Consider the following 16,388-nt stretch of genomic DNA (forward strand, 5'->3'; position numbering starts at 1 on the left):
ACCGTGCGCATGCTTCTGTCCTGTGCTGCCGTGGGGTGAAAGGATGCCCAGGTGTCAAAGGACGTGCTTTCCTTTGAGCCTGGTTTGCAGCATCCACTGTCTTTAGCAGAAGAGCTCTTCTCTGCACATAAAGCAGCAGGAAAACATTTGTGAGAGCATCTGAGCTCTGTTCCTGTCTCTGCTCCTGTCCTCTTCTGTGATCTTGGGGGAGAAACCAGAGCCCGAGCTCTGGAGGTGCCTGGTGCTCCTGGTGAGTGCCAGGCATCCCCACATCCACTGTGAGTCAAGGCTGGTTGGAGCTAAGTCTCCGTTTGCCTGATGGCTGGCAGGGTCTGTAGGATGTGCCTATGCCCAGAGAGGGTGGGAGGCATCGTGGTGTGATGAGACAGCACTGTGAGATCAGAGTCTAAGGGTGATCTTCAGTGCTAATCCTCTCCTTCCCGACAGCCATGTCAGAGCTCCATGCAGCTGGGGTGGGTGAATGGGTGAGAACAGTAGCCAAAAGAAACAAATTTGTGTGATAGCTGGCTAAGAAGGGAATTTAAACAAATAATCAGATGGTAGCAGGCAAGTGATTCTGTTTGTGTTTCTTCTTGTTTTGTTTTTCCTTTTGAACTCTGGCGATTGTAAGAAGCTTTAGAAGCAAATAGAATTCAGTAATTAGGAACGATTTTATGGATGTTGCATTTCCTTTCCATTCGCAGGCGGCATCTGTTTGTCTTTTTTTGTTGGCAAAATGGGAAATAGGAAAGTGCGATCCTAGCGCTAGGCAGAGCAGGAGCCCGTGCTGTGCAAGAACAGCAGGTCTAGCTAAAGTGAATGCATTCCTTTTGTCCTCTAGAAATTAATATAAATGAACTATCATCTATTGACTGGTTTATATCACATCCTATGAATGTATGTAAATAAAACTGTACATAGATGCATATCTATATAAAATATCTTTTAATAACGTATCAAATTTGTGTAAATTGGAAACAAAAATACCTATAAAGCCAGTGTACATAAGTTACAATTCTGTATATTTTCTTTTGTTCTTCATAAAAATATATTTACTTTGACAATAAAATGAAAATGGAAATTTTAAATCCCTCCTTGAAATTATTATTCATCAATTTCCTTTGTAGCCTGCTCTGTAATCAGGACCACAGCACTTGAAATTTTGATTCACCTGGATGTAACTTTTCCGGTGCTGGGTAACAGGGAGGTGATGGATGGGACAGATCTGAAGATCCCATCTCAGAAAGTTCTTGTGAGGCTCGAGATGTTTCAGTTCTGTCTTCGTCGAAGCGCTTACGCCTTGCCTGGCAGCTGCACTGGGACCCAAATCCCTTCTGTGGTTCCTGACCGCTGTGGAACAGGTTTGCAGATGCAGTAAAATGGTGGTTAATAAATTAGAGCAAACAGGTTTTGAGGGAATTCAAGCTTTAGTGGTTAGTGTGCAGGAGGAAGGGTTTCAAAGTCTGCTTAAGATTGTGACAGTGACTCACTGTGTGACCCAAGACAAAGGATATGATTACCATGTGCCACAGTTCCCTTTCTTGTAAAATGGGGATAAAAATGCATCACAGTGATACTGTGGGATTTAATTTACTTTTGCATGATCCTTGGATGGAAGGAGCAAGCAATAAGACCAGTAGTCACAGGATTATATTGTTGTAGAAAGACTCAACATGAATGAGGTCTTGGTGTCAAGGCGCTTCAGTTGGCTCTTCTGTAAATCCCACGCCTGAAAGAGTGACGTGAAGGATCTGTGGTATGAAGCATGCCTCAGGCCTGAGGAGAAGACACCCTGTCCTGCAGCAGCCATTGCTTCCCATTTGTAGCAACAGGGGCATGAACATAATGCTCTTGTGATCTGCCAGCTGGGACATCTCTTGCAGAGTGCTTTTGGTTGCTTGACCTCCACTGGAAGAAGAAACCAGCAACATTACTGGTGTTAAAGTCACTTCTGAGTCTCCATGGGAGCAATGGTGCAGTGGGTCCAGATCTTCTCCCAACAAGAATCACTCTGAGACTAATGGGTACTGAGGGATTAAAGTCTCTCCCTGAAGAGCAGCCACCAAAAAGTGCCAGCTGATGAGCCAGGGCTCTCCAGACCCCTGATTATTTTTCCCAGAGAATCCCTATGGGCCTGGCAAGAGGCTCGAGGGATGAAGCAGACTAAGTTCTGTGCACTTCAGGGTGTTCTTACCTCTGGAGCTGTAGCCTGAAGACCAGAGTGCTGTTTTAAGTGCTAGTTGTGTACATGCTTTAATTAGCAAGCCTGCACCAAGAGGATCTGCGATTCCCTTCTGTTCTCACCCTATCCACTTCATGCATTAAACCAGCTGCTTTATTTTAACCGGCGTTTCAGTCTCCTCCCCATCTCACCTGGAGTTCTGATATTGCTGTAGCTTTGGGCAATTCACCCTGCAAGACACTCGGGGCAGAAGTTGTTATTTTTCTGCAAGAGGCAATATTTGAAGCTGGAGTAATGCAAAATCCCTGTTTTTGGAGCACAGCAGGGCAGAAATCTAAGATATGGTTTAGCCTGGAATATTTTCCATGGAATGCTTATCTTCTCTTTTGGTTTTTTTTTCTCTTTTCTGTTTTAAGTGTGGTTTTTGAGTGTGGAATTTTTTTGGTTAATACCTGTAAGGAAATGTAAGTTTTTTTAAAACTGGCACTATTTTTCTGTAAAGAGTAGGGCCATGTTTGCTGTGAAAGGAGAGTCAGTTCTGCATGTAATTAATGATGTTTTCAGAGGTTGGTCACAAAAAAACCCTTAGAAATTTCCAAAAGAGATTTTGATGTTTGTTTTATGTGGAATTACTGGCCTATCTGGGCTTTGTTGATTCATGAGAAAAATGTGGCCTTGCCATAAGCCTGACTTTATCCACTGAAAGATAAATATGTATTTAAGTGCTTTAATGCCACAACTTTAGATAAGTATGTTATGTCCCTGCTTCAGCAACTCTGCATGGCAAAGCACAGCATGGCATGGTTATACATATGCCTAAGTCTCATTGACTCCAAACCTCTGTAATTATGTTTCTGAGATGTGGATGGATATGTGCAGTGTTAGAGCCTTCATGAAATGATCGTGACCTGGTTCCTTACACTTGCCAGAAATCTGCATGTTTTTAACAGGTTTATAGGTTTTTCATCACAGCTAGTGGTGAAGGAGTAGTGCTATGAGAGGTAAGCAGCTGTCGGCTAGAAGGTTGTACTTGAGGTAAGGACTAAGCATGAGGAATAAGAGCAGAGTGATGTTTCTGTAAGGTGACCTGACTTCTGTGACCTGTGGCTAAACATAGTGCAGTAGAATGATCTGTCCGAGACCACAGAGCAACACAGAGGGGAGATGGGAGCAGAACCAAGAAGTCCCAAGTTTCCTTTGCCCAGGAAAGTGGCACAGACGACATGCCAATAACATGTGGGGGTTACAGAAGGACATGTAAGTGAGACCTCCTTTGCCCAGGAAAGTGGCACAGACAACATGCCAATAACATGTGAGGGTTACAGAAGGACATGTAAGTGAGACATCAGATAAGTAAAGAAAGGTAAAGACGGGACATAGGTAAAGTCAGGCTGCACTGATAATGTCTACTTTTGGAAAGGATGCCAAGGAGAGGGGAATGAGAGCTTGCTTGCTGGTGTGCCACATATGGGAGTCATCAAGAAAAAACTCTATAAGAAGGGTTCTACTCCCCTCACCTGTGTTATGTGGGGGCTTTTTCACCTGGCAGTTTGGGTGGGGAGCTCAGGAAGCTGCACCCCTATGGAAAACAAACCTGCCCATTGAGCAGGGTGGTGTGATGAAAGGTGGCAAATCTGGCTCCCTGGAGGAGGGCATGAGTTTAAACCCCACAATGTTTGCAACAGGCTTCTGTTTCCTGCCCTCCCTGGGGGTTGTTTTCACTTAATTCCTTGTGCCAGGAGCCTTCTTCTTGACTAAACGGCCACTATACATTTAATCCAAACAACCAGGTGACTCCAGCACAAAGCTGATGGCAATAAGCCAGTGTTAATGATTACCCTGGGCCCCTTGGGTTATGTAAGCCTGGATGTGCTGTACTTGGGCTCTCAGCTTGGACCTGCCCTCCCTGTCTGGGAGAAATACCAAGGACCTGCCAACACATAGAAAGCTGTTCGGAGCCAGCTGGGATTTTCCTTCTCCCCTTTTGACAGCACCTATGAAACCCGTTATTCACTCAGTTCAGCAATTGCCATGCTTTGCTTGCTTGTTATTCAGAGACATTGCTCTTAAAGAATGAAGTGTGCTAAGCTCCCACTGGCTTCAGCACAAGCCAAAGACAGTGACTGCCATGGCTTATCCGGGGAAAAGAATTCCCAGCTAAGGCAGGAACTGCAGATCCCAACAGGTCTTTTGACTCCTTTGCTCATTCCTTCTGGGACATTCATATTTTTGTGGCTTTTAATCTCCTATCCCACAGGTTTTAGGTTCTTCTGTTTTTCTGGAGGTGTTCGAAGGTGTGTGGTGTGTGAAAAATAGACATTGTGAAGAATTTTCTAGCCTTAACATCTCATGTGTGTTTGCATAGAGCTAAAGGGATGGGACTTAATGAATCTTCTGATCATGAGGTTTGTAGCTCCTCAGCACTCAGTGTTTCACAGGTCTAAGCTTTGCACTGTTCTGCAAGCTCAGTACAGGTCTTCCTGCAGCTGGAGGTGGAGCACATCCTTCATCTCTTGCTGTGTTCCCTACCCAAATATTACTTTTCTAATGTTTTTTTGGTTAGGCTGATTTAAAATCCTTTTAAGTATTTGATGACCTACAGAGCTAAAACTGGAGAAAACTCTTAGCCCTTGGAGAAGTCTATTGCAGAGACCTTTCAGCAGGTCACCTATCCTGCCCTACAGAGCGTGTACACCTTGGCCAGCATCTCACTGAGCCCTAGATCGCTATTCAAACATCTGCAGTTTAGAGCAGCAACAGACAAGGGTCTAGCCATCATGAGAAGAGGACAAAGATTACATCTCTGCTAAGTGCAGCAAGCCAAAGTGGTAGGTAAAATGGGAGTGAAATACATGAATGACAAGTAACTTGGGGAATCCAGCTCTCCTCTTTCTTTCACTGGTGCATGGTAACCCTTCCCTTCTCGTGTTGGTTTCATAACCATCCTGAAAGGGAGAGAAAATTGAGGTGAACGTGGCCTATAGTTTTCTGTAATGGAGCAGAGGAAGGAAAACAGAAACTGGAGCAAGTCATGGCGTAAGAGACACTGTCTTTTCCAGTAAAAATTGAGTGATGGGCTCTTGTTGCTGAAAGGGCTCTTCATGTTGAGCAGGAGAAACGTACTAGTAGCCAGAGTCGGAGCAGCTGGTGTGTGCTGTGCGGGGGCAACAGCAGCTCTATATCAGGGGGTTTAGTGAATAGTAGTCAGAGGGTTGTGACTTGGATAGTTGGTAGTAACAAAGGGAAGGGTTGGAATTGCTTGTTGCCAGTCCCTCAGGTCCTTCCTTGTATGATACATTTTTCGCCTGAATCTGTAGCTGATTCTTGGAGTTGACTCAAGGGATTCTTAGCACTTCCCAAAGCAGAAATATTGTTTATCCATATGAACCATGTACCAGGAGCCTCAATAATTACAAGGCAGTCTGAGGTATTTAGTGGAAAAATCTATCCAGGAATTGTTTTGCATGTGACTGACAGTGGAGTCCAGTAGCCCACAAAAAGAGAGGTACAAAGAATTACTGTTATGTATCTAAAAAAGCTCCTGGCATCTGCCTTTCCTATTGAGTTTAGTGGGCACCAGCTTAAGCCCTGCTACTTATTCCAACATTATGGTTGCAAATACAGGAATTGGGCTATTGGGCTGAAAATTGTCCAGGCATTTAGTAAACTCACCTTCCATAAGTGAAGGAGTGACATGAACGTTCAAGTTTGGCTGTTGACTGCTTACTTTTTCTGAGAAGTCTATAAACGGCAGCCAGGTAGTCTCTCACTTTTTGTTTCTCTGGTGTGTTTTGTTTTTCCATGGACAACATGTTCTGGACCTTAAAGAGCTGGCTGGAACTAGGTTCATTCAGACCATGTGTCCCTAGTGACAGATAATGCATTGGGGAGGGCAAAGGGCTTGGAAATTTCGTTATGTCAGAGCGGCAATCCTGCAGCCAGGATAGCTGGAAAAACACCCAGGCTGCACTGAATGGTGGCAATGCTGGAGCAAGCAGTCTCATGGACCTCTGCCTGTGCTGGACCTTGGCTCCCCTGTGCCATTTCTCGGGTCTGACTAGGACACTGTGGCACCATGGAACTGAGAAGTGCATATGGGCATCCAGGGACACGGCTGACGTGGGAAGCCCTTTGCTCTAATGAGACCTCTTGGTCTCAGCTGATGTGGAAATGGCCTTTGGTACTGGTTTGCCACTTTCTGGAAGTGGCAGATGCTCTTGGGGAAGGTCTGCTTTGGCTGGAACGGGAGCACAGGGTGATGTGCAATCTGTCCTCTCAGAAAATCAAGTTAGTTACAGCTGACAAGCTCGCTGGTAAACTCTCCCATTTGATCCCTAGGAATTAATGGCAGAACTGGAGGGTGTTCATTTATCTGCCACCCGGGACCTTTAGTCTCCTAACAGGGTATTCCAACAACTGATACACAAACACACATAAGTAAGACTTTTCTTCAAGAGAGTGTGGATTTTCTTTGGCACTGAAACTCACAACAGCCCTTCTCAAGCACTGCCTTGTTGCCTGGACACTCATCCCTCACTCAGCATCACTGGCACTGCTTGGCAGATAATCCAGGCTTGAGCATGAGATCAGTGATGCCCATGTAAGTTTAATGTGCATCAATCTCTGTCATGCACAAAGGAATGATTAGCAAATTGGAATTGGTCTTGATGACTTCATGCAAGTTACCTGATACTCTGACTGATCCCTGGTGGGTGGAGGACTGTGAATCCAGGGAGAGCTGGAGCTACCTTCCTAGCTTTGCTCCTGCATTTTCATGCTAATCTCATTCAAACAAATTAGGTGTTCTAAATTAATAACAGTATTTGGCATCTCTGTAGCATCTTCTAGCTGAGGAGCAGAACATCCTTTCCAGTGGGGAATTAAGCCTTTCCAGTCCTCTGAAGAGTAGTTGTCACCTTCATTGTGCAAAGTCACAGAAAGGATTAAATGATTTTACCAATTGTACTTGGGGAACTTGTGACAGAGCTGTAGAGCAAGCTCCAACATACCAGTTCCTCCTCAGACCCAGCTGTTAATCATAACTTAATCATTTGTTGCAATTTTGAGATGTGCACACGTTGGTGTATAGATGCAATTATTTGAAGCACACTGGGGAAGAAATGGGGATGCTTTTTAGCCCTCTGGATAGGCTTACGACCTGCATGAAGTCAAGCACAAGGTATGACACACATGTTCATTTTGTTGGCTTAGCAGGAGTGATGTTGGCACAGGTGTTCTATGGCCCTTCCAGCTGCTTCAGGACCTGGGGAGCATTAGGGGAACAACTTGGCTATATCCACTTGTGAGGATTTGAGTCCCTGCAATGGCCCTTGGTGACCTCTCTAAGATGGGTTTGTGCTCTTCATCTTCTGTGGGGATATGTTGACTCCCACATTAAGTAGAAAGAAGTTCGGCTCAAGTTTATTTCTTGCCTTTATCACTCCATAAAGCACCTCCATGCTGCTTAAGATGTCACCCTTAAGGTGTGACCAAAAGGAGTCCTCAGATTAGTGTCCTCAGAGATTTCCTTGCACTAAAATCCAATTTGCACCTTGGAGTAATTTGCTATATATCTACCTACAATGTTTCCTTCCTTCACTTTGATACTTTCTGCTTACTCTTGCCAAATGCATTTGTTTTAAAGAAAATGACCTGCTCCTGATGCACTAGCTGTTATCTATTAATACAAACATTTTAGATTGCATAAGAGTGGCAGTTTTGAAAGTTAGTACAGAAGAACCAACTCAATGTAATCTCTGCTGTTTATCCTGATCTTTCATTCAACTTCTGCAGCTAATTTGTGTGGGATTTAATAAACTCTACTCTTTGTTGTGATAAATTCGAATTACTACTTTCAAGGCAGTTTATTGGTTCAACAAATAACTAGTCACTAGCTAGAGGGATGTGCTCTTGAGGGAGAGGTTTCTACCTACCCTATAGTGACTATGCAGGTATGTGTAACCCAGAGAGAAACCTTGCAAGAAGAGCCTCTTCACAGAACATTCGCAGAGCTAATAGCCTGACACAGCTGTCAGTCTAATAAGATGCACAGGACTAATAAAGCACATTTGAGGTGGCTGAGAAGAATAAAAACAATTTTCATTAGAAAAAAAAAAAAGAAAGCATTCACTAGAAGATGTGAGAGAGCAAGGGAGCAAGAGAGACAGCAGAATTGCTAACGTGGTGGCAGGCAGTCACTGGGGATGCTGGCTGTGCTGGTGTGTTGGTCCCTCACTGTGGCTATGCAACACCTGTACCTGCCACTGTTGAGTGTTTTGAAGTGATGCTCCTTCTTCCTCACTTTCTTTCCATAGAGGCTCCCCTTGTGAACTGAGGATGTTGTGGTTTTACCAGAAAGACTCTATGAACGAGCTAATTTTAAAGACAAATAAAGTTTCTAGTGCAAAACGTGGCAGCCAGCTCAAGGGTTTATTTAAGTGAATTGCTATTCGGGGGCTTGTTGTTGTGACACAGCTATGCAGAGAGAATGACGAGTGAAATCTTCTCTAAGCTTGTCCTTGAAGACCCCTCAGGAGGCCACATCTTTGACTTTGTTAACAGAGGAGACTGAGGACAACAGTGTGCAAATGAACTGGAAGCCTCTCCCTAAGCCACTTGTCTCTGCTGTTGGCACTTCCTCTCTTATTCTAGTTCAAGCACCAGTCAAAACTTTTAAATCAAATTAATTTCAGATTTTTTTTCCCAGTTTTTGTAAAATATTTTTATGCCTGTTTTTTTTGGCCAGATGTGAATTTCAAGAATTACATGCCTTTGTTCAAACCTCAGCAGTTCTCTTTGATGTTAACTTTTCCTTCATATTTCAGCAACCCCAGAAATGTGATTTTTTATGACCAAAGCATGAACAGCTTACTGGAACAGACTTTTTTTCATGTTTGTGGACATTTTCATGGGTTGATGTCCATTGTTTCCTGCTTATCCACTTCAGAGTCCCATGGATGCCACCTCTAAATACAACCATATGATAAAACTCTTTTTCTGTTCCCCTTGCCTGGCATCAACACATAGCCTCTACTCATGATCGGCCATTTGCCTAATTCAGTCCAACACAGGAGAGAATTGAAGACTCAAAGTGGGGGCAGCAACAGCAGAATGATACTTCTGATTAGTGTTGCAATGAGACAGCAACCATCATGAAGGAAAAGAGAAAAACTCTGGCAGAGAGAAGTTGTTTGCATCTTCAGGGTCATATTCTCAGTCATTCCTAAGATCAGCCACTCTCCACCAGGCTTTGCTGTCTCTGGTCAGCTGTATTGCTGAAGCAATGCAGAGGCATTGGCTCCTCTAATTTTTGGATGGGCACAAGGACAAGGTGGACCTCCCTGGCAATGGTGGAAACATGATTTGCAGCCTTTGATGTCATGCCTCATGTTTAATCTGTGAGCCTGTGGTTGAGCCTGTGGTTTCCAGGCTGATAAGCAGCAGCACATGGATTTGAAACCTCTCCTGTTCATGCTGTGAGTGCAGAGACTGACAAAAAAACCTGGCTCTGTCAGTGAAGGCTAAAACATTACTGAATATGTCAGTGCCATAGCTTCTCACTCAGTTTGTACTCATGCAACTTTCCCCCTCTGGGCTAACAACTTTGCTTGCTGGGCTGATCTGGGAGGGAGCTGGGAATCTCACCTGGGTCTAATCAGAGTTGAGGCATCTCCAGGATCCCATAAGGATGGGAGTGGATGGGATGGTGGTGCAGTGCTTGTGGCTGCTGGGGAGGTGGTTTGGGTGCAGGTACCTTCAGGGAGTGAGCAAGGAGGGAGGCTACAACAAGGAGCAGCTGGCCTGTGTAGTGAGATGCTTTCAGGAATGAATCTTCAGCAGGTACTGTACTGGGGAGGCTGTGACAGACAAAGTTGAACCTTCTGGGTTTTTTTGAGGAAATGGTGTCTGTGCAGGGGTGAAAGAGGCTTGAGGCTGGTGGCTAAACCTGTTTGCTGGTGTTTAAGCCCAGGCAGTGATGAATTGTGCTTGACTGTCAGGAAGTCGAGGTGTTATCTAACTGAAGTGTTTGAGCTTAGTGTCCTGTTTGTGTTTGGCTCTTCTCAGGGGAATATGGGCTAGGTCCCTGTTCAGTTCAGGTGGTTGAGACTGGGCTGTGCCACAAAGTGTCACTCAAGAGATTGTGCTCCTTTCTGGACCTATTCTTTTTCTTCTCTTGGCACAGATGAGAGGGGTTCCTCCTGCTCCAGTGTCCTAGTGTAAAAATAAACCTATTTTCGATTCTTTATTTTCCTCTTCTCTGGATGACAGAGGCTGTGCTCTGAACCATAAAGGCAAGCACACAGGCTGTTTTTTTTTTGTGAAGCAAGGAGGAGCAAACAGAGTTTTGCCTCTGAGCTAGACTGTTTCCTAGTACAGGGCACAGTCCAGATTTTTCCACGTGTGGGCTCAAGCCCAGACATCACCCTGACAACATGTGGGAACATAAATACAAACAAAAATAATTTCCAGATGAGGGATGTATGCAATGTTTTCTTTTACTGGCATTTATGCTTGCTTATTTGGCTGAAGCTGACAATCAACTCTGCTTATTGCAACAGGGTAGCAGGAGGATGCTAGAAACAGCAAAAGTGCTTGTTCAGCTGTGTCTGCATCCCAAGAGGGATATGAAACCCATAGCAGACACCTTGGGGAGGCTCTGTGCTATTTTCAGAGGGAGACAAGGCCCAGGAACCAGCAAGAATGGTCTTGTCAGAGTAAAACCATTTGGGGACCCTGACTGACCCACAACCAGTTAGGAGCTCATGCTTTGTGGCACATCTCATCAGCCACCTCTTGTCTGACTGTGCTGTGTTAAGTCCACTCCTTGTGGTGTGTCCTCGTGGATCTGGGTAGGACTGCGTTCTCAGGAAGTAAAAGCATTCCCCCAGGAGGAAAGGAGGTTTTTTGTTTTTATCTTTTCACTTGCAGATGACACTAGGGTTTTTTTAAGGTGATTTTTGGCTGGGAGAATCCCTACATGGCTGGATCTTAGTGGGATAAGTGTTGGTTTGGGTTGAATGCCCAGCATCTCTCAGATTTCTTGTGGGGAAAGAAGGGGAGACACCAGGGGCTGTAGCCCCTTCATTCTCATTCCCTTCTGCATTGTATGCCTTATTCACAGGGCTGCACAGTCTGCTTCTGGTCTGCCCTGAAGCTGGGGGTATGAAAGCAGTATCTCAAGCTCCTTTTTTATAGTAGATGATAAACCCATGATCTCTTACACATGTGTATATATATTCCCATAGACAGTACAAAATGATGATGTTCTAAGCAGTGCTATTGGGATGCTTAGGCATGATTCTGTACTGCATCCCTGAGAGGGGGTCCTGGTTTACCTGAGCACTGAATTTCTTGCCAACTTATCCCCAGGGCACCACCAGCAAAGACAATAATGGCATCAACTTAAAACTGGTGAGAGGAAAAAAAGGGTTGATTTGTGCTGGGTGCCCTTATAGCTGCATCTCCTCTTTGATTTATTCTTTTCTTTTTTCTTTTCCCTCTCTGGAAAAATCAGTCTGTGAATGTAGCTTCAATAAATTACAATAGCCAGCCCCCAGTGTTGCTGCTTTGAGTCTGTATGTCTAACAGGTCTAAAAATAACTGAATAAATCACCCAAATGAGGCAGTGGAGCAAATAGATTTACCCATTGGTTTATTAATAAACACATACACAAGAACCTATATTTCTATATTAGAACATGGCTCTGCATCTCCTGTGGGTATAAAAAGAAAAACACCTGGCAAAGAGCGAGGGCAGTAAGGCAAGTACAAAGTTTCCACAGTAAACATATTCGTGTTTGCTGAACAAGTGTTGCCTTAGGAAGGCTGGCGAGGCAAGCAGCTACTGCTGGCTTGCAAAGCCTCAGATTACCAAGCACAGAGAGAGACAACTCTCTGACAGCTGCAGATCTGCAGGTTGCAGTTAGATTGTACAGGGGAATATTTGAGAGAAGGGACACACAGGAATCCTTCCCAGCCTCTCTCCATGCAGACCATAAGTGTGTAAAGTCCAAATGCACTTCCTCCTTGGAGTTTGCAGCTTGCAGAAAGCAGCTAGGAGATAGAACAACAGCAAAACTGAGTTTTGCTGATGGTTTGTTTTGTGGAGATTTTTTTATTTTCTTTTTTTCTCGGGTTTACTGCTTGGAGAGATGTTCCTTGGGATGGCTCAGAGTATGCTCTAATCATTACCCATGCAGAAATATCTCCTCTGAACTGCAGAGCACTCCTTTCACACCATCAGTGCAGAGGTGATTGAAGCAAACCTTTCCTGTTTGGATTCATGGTCATTTATGTCAAAGCTGAATATGGGGATGAAGGATGAAGGAGTCACAGGAGGACCTGAGAGGACAAATGTACCCAGGGCATGCCAGACCCTGACATAGGGTCTCTGGGAAGGGACGATCAAGGTCTCATGATGACAAGTGTCATTTATGTGCTATGAGGTGAGGGTAGCTCAAAAAGGCCTAAGCAGATGCATTCATCACGATGGCTGCTTTTCTGACCTTCCCATTCCTGTTTGCAAGCTGTGGTGTATGGCCCTGCCAGCCACACTGCTATTTCTGCTCCCTCACAGGGTCAGCTGAAACATGCTGAACAAGGGGCAAAAGGATAGTAAAAAAACCTGAAGTAGGGTACTGTCTAACTGGGGCATGTTAAGGTGTGTGGGTGAATGTCTCGGGTCTTTCTACACTACTTTCTAGCTCTGCAAGAGACCCAACAATGTAATTAAAAATGATGCCTCTTTATAGTTAAACAAATAATCTTGCACTGGATTAAGACAGACTCTCCCCTAACTGCCTCCAGCTGGAGTGGTGTAAAGGAGATGTCAGGTTCACACTAAGAGTTGTGTGAGTCCACGACAGGCAGTTACAGCTGGGCTGGGCTCCTTGAACATGTTCATAAAGCTTTGGGTCCTCCCACTCCATCAACAGTGGTAACAAAGATTGTTTTTGTGAAGCTGTTGGATAACATAATCAGCTTCACAGATTTATTTTATGTAGTGATTTTGCAAAACCTGAATGTTGGAATTACTGTTGTGGTCTTCACACTGGATTTGATATCTAGTGGAAGAGGAATCAGATGTATTAGGAAGTGTTATGCTTCAGTGACGTGTATGTCACTGCATTTGATTGCTTGACCTGCATTTTTCTGCCTGAGATCTGCTGTTGTTTAATTAGAATCAGAAAATGATGTTTATTTAGGTCACAAATGGCAGTCAACTGTCATTTCTTCTGTGTATTAAAAGCCTTAATAGCCTGGAGAAATCCCATGAAATAGGCTTGCCATGCCCTATCCCTCCTGGAGAAACTCTGCCTTTGAGTTAGGACGGGGAATAATTGAACATTACTGTTCTAGTGGTTTCTGGTAGCGCATAAATGTTTTGTGTCAGCAACTACTACCTGCAGTGAGATCTCTCAAAAAGAAATTGTCGGCAGAGAAATACTTCCAGGGCTGACAGAACCCTCCTTTGAGCCAGGATTGGTAATAGGAAGTAGAGATGCATTTTTTCCTCTAGTATTTTCATTAAAAGCTATGTTCAGTTGGGATGGGTGTTGTCAGAGACACCTGAGACCTAGTCTGGCCTTATCATGGCCACAAGAAATTACTGAATGCAATGGTCTAATGAGACCCTTTGGCACTCATGTACTGAAAATCTGTTGCTTTATGAAGCTAAAGTAAGAGCTGACCAAATGAGGGCCATCCTTAGTGTGCCCTTGTTTTGCTGGTGGACAAGCCTAAAGCAGCCCCAGTTAACAGGTCCCTCCTGACTGTCCACAGATGCTATTTCATTGATGAAAACCAGCAGTTAGCATTGAAAGCTGTGGAAATCATGGCCTGCCAGACACTTGAAACAGCAATGAGGGAGGCTAGGCATGTTTAAGCAATAGTAGGGGATGGGTCATATAATTTTTGCTGCAGCAATCTATTTTCATTTGGTTCTGCCTGCTGGGCCCAAGGCAAAGCATAACTTGTCCCTGGAATGGTTGTCCGAAGGACAGAATCTAATGGTGCTAAAAATGGATCACACTCATTCTCTTTAGCTTTTAAACCAAAATAATGTGCTATGCCATTAGACTGTGGAGGTCATTAAAAACAACATGCTTAGACACTTGCATATTAAGTGACTGTCAGACACAAAAGACAAGAGAAAGTAAGTCTCTGCCTAACTATGTTGTTGCATGATTTCTGGCAGGAAGCAGCTGTCAGAGCCTGCCCCACTGAGGAACTGGACATTATTTTGGGACGTGTATGAAAATTTCAGTTGTATCGTGGTTCTACAGCTATTTTTGAAGTAGGTCCATGAGGCAACTGCTCATACAAGGGAGCTGCATGTTTTTAAACAAGTATGAGGATTTAGGTTAAATATTAACTTCTGGTCATTTCAACTCTGATAGCTTTGGCCTTCAGGTTGATCATTTAATGAGTTCCTTCCTGTTGCTACAGCAACTGCAGCCCTGGAAGACCTTGATGTTCAAGTCAGGAAAAAAAAATAAAATAAAGCTTGTCCTGAAATTTGCTTAGGCTTCCATTGATAAGTGTCTGTACTTGGAGGCAACTGTTCAGACAAACAAGGCTTGGGAATGTACCATAGGGTTTAACGCAATCCTTGTGTAACCCCATTCCAATCCATCTGCTCTTGTGAGCTGTTAAAAATATGAAAAAACCAACAAACCTTAAATTTTGTGCCCTTCTCTGACATGCACTAAGCTATTCAGTGTTTTTTTTTTATTTTTTTATTTTTAAGAAAACAGACTGTTTTTTTCTTGCAGAGTTGTTACTGCACACGATGTGATTCTGGCCCATGAGTGTGTGTGCCCTCAGTGTGCTGTGTGCCAGTGGAGTGTCTGAGGTGTGATACAAGATGACTTTTGGAAGGATGAAATTCATCTATGCACCCCTTTCAGCATGTCTTGTACACAGCACTGTGCCAGATCTCAGCTGCTTCTTTTCTGTCCTTTTCAAATACAACTTCTGGCTAGAAGGTCCTTTATTCTTGGAGCTCTCCCAGACTTAAAGCATACAAAATTTTCCCTGAATACTGATTCTATTTTACAAACTCTTTTTGCAATGACTTCCTAGCAGGTGTAAATCAATATCACCTTCTTGAATTCACAGCAAGTATGCCATTTAATGTCAGATGAGGCTTTGGGCACTTGTTTTTGCAGCAGTAGAAACCTCCTTAGTTCTGTTTACTTCTCTGAATGTTAATCTTAACACTGTTTGAGTTCTCTGTCTAATTTTCAAGGTCAACAAGTTTTTCTTTGTCTGGGCAATTGCATCTGCATCTCTGATATGATCAGAGGTCCACAATGAGATTGTGAGCACTACACACATTTTTTTCTTCTAGGTAGAATGCTCCCTCTCTCTCCTACAGAGGTATAAATATTTCAGTGAAATGTGGGGCTCCAAATGTACAGCTGAGTGCTCATCAAAGCTGATGGCAGAGCTGCTGTTGTCTTCAGTGTGCAGCCCTGAGGGCATCTTGTTTGAGTCATGTTTCAAAATTGTTTTTAAATGTAAAGCTTTATGGCCCAATTTAAAGTACAGCTGGCAGGAAATGTTTTTTCCTATCCTGAAGAACACTTGAAACCTTCAAAAAATAGTCCTGCTCCATGCTGAGACAGACTGACAGCTCCCAAACTGGAGAGCAGAAGCAGCCCATTGAAACTAGTTAAAGCCCTGGTAATTTGGATTCTCTTCGAGCAGCTGAGACGTGTTTCAATTCACAGTCTGAACCTGACTCTCAGCCTGCTGTATCAGAGTGGATGGCCTGGCCAACAGTACTTTGCTACTTCATGTTTTCTCTTCCTGCTCTGGTTCTGAAAAGTACATCGTGGACCTGAGATAACAACAGCGTTTTTACTGAGCTGTCACTGTGAAAGCTATTCCCAGGAACTGTTTCAATTTCAGCTAGTCTGTGTTTTCTGTCAAAATAACATTTTGTCACAAACCTCCAGATTGTTTCACATCCAAAGCTTGCTGAAGTCAATGAAAAACATTCTTCTTCAAGAGAATTTTAATGACTATTAAGAATACCAGAATAAAAGCATAATCACATTAGGAATTTGCTCTCTTGACGGAGGTTTGTATTGATCTTTGTTTTTCCGGACTAATGAGAAATAGGAACAGAGTTACTGGATAAGGATCTGGACTTCCCCTTGGTTTGAAAAATGGGGTTTGAGACTAGTCCATGCCTGCCAGA

The sequence above is a fragment of the Acanthisitta chloris genome, unplaced genomic scaffold (genome assembly GCF_000695815.1).
Source record: "Acanthisitta chloris isolate BGI_N310 unplaced genomic scaffold, ASM69581v1 scaffold6886, whole genome shotgun sequence".
Lineage (NCBI taxonomy): Eukaryota > Metazoa > Chordata > Aves > Passeriformes > Acanthisittidae > Acanthisitta > Acanthisitta chloris.